Source organism: Brassica oleracea, chromosome C6 (genome assembly GCF_000695525.1).
Source record: "Brassica oleracea var. oleracea cultivar TO1000 chromosome C6, BOL, whole genome shotgun sequence".
NCBI lineage: Eukaryota > Viridiplantae > Streptophyta > Magnoliopsida > Brassicales > Brassicaceae > Brassica > Brassica oleracea.
Genome location: NC_027753.1, coordinates 12,401,128 through 12,401,585, shown reverse-complemented (window position 1 = coordinate 12,401,585; position 458 = coordinate 12,401,128). Strand labels below are relative to the sequence as shown.

The following is a 458-nucleotide window of genomic DNA, read 5'->3' as shown; positions in this document are numbered from 1 at the left end:
TCGCAGCTCGATAACAAAAGACGAAGAAAATACAAAAAAGGTTTTTGATTGATTTCGGACTGAACCTTATGAAAGGCTGCCTACGTACCCCTTTCGAGGATCAAGCCGAACGTAGTTCAAGAGTGAACCAAGAGATCGAACTGCTTGTGCGCGTTCGTCTGGTAATCGGGTGCCATTCATGGAAACAGAGCATGTCGAGAATAATGCCTCAGAACTTCTAAGTGCCGAGAATTCTGAGTTTAAAAAGTTGCCCCCGTGCCTCTCGCCTAGGACTCCTTATATACTCGCTCCTAGGTCGGTTTACGCTTTTTTTCTCTTTTGCCCTTAAGCCGTCATAACTTAAAAATGGAGATATTCCGTTTTTCCTGATTTTTCTAATTATCTTCGAATACTTCGTATTTATCCGCGGAAACTTGACATTTATCTTTCCTTGCGAACCAAGCATAAACCGTCCTACG

At 42.8% G+C, this 458-nt stretch overlaps 1 long non-coding RNA gene across 1 annotated transcript in view; it reads left to right on the top strand.

Moving 5' to 3' along the window:
* The window catches only part of LOC106299447, a 5,520-nt gene that overhangs the window by 4,223 nt on the left and 839 nt on the right, over nucleotides 1–458 (top strand). The gene's annotated exons all lie outside the window — the stretch shown is intronic.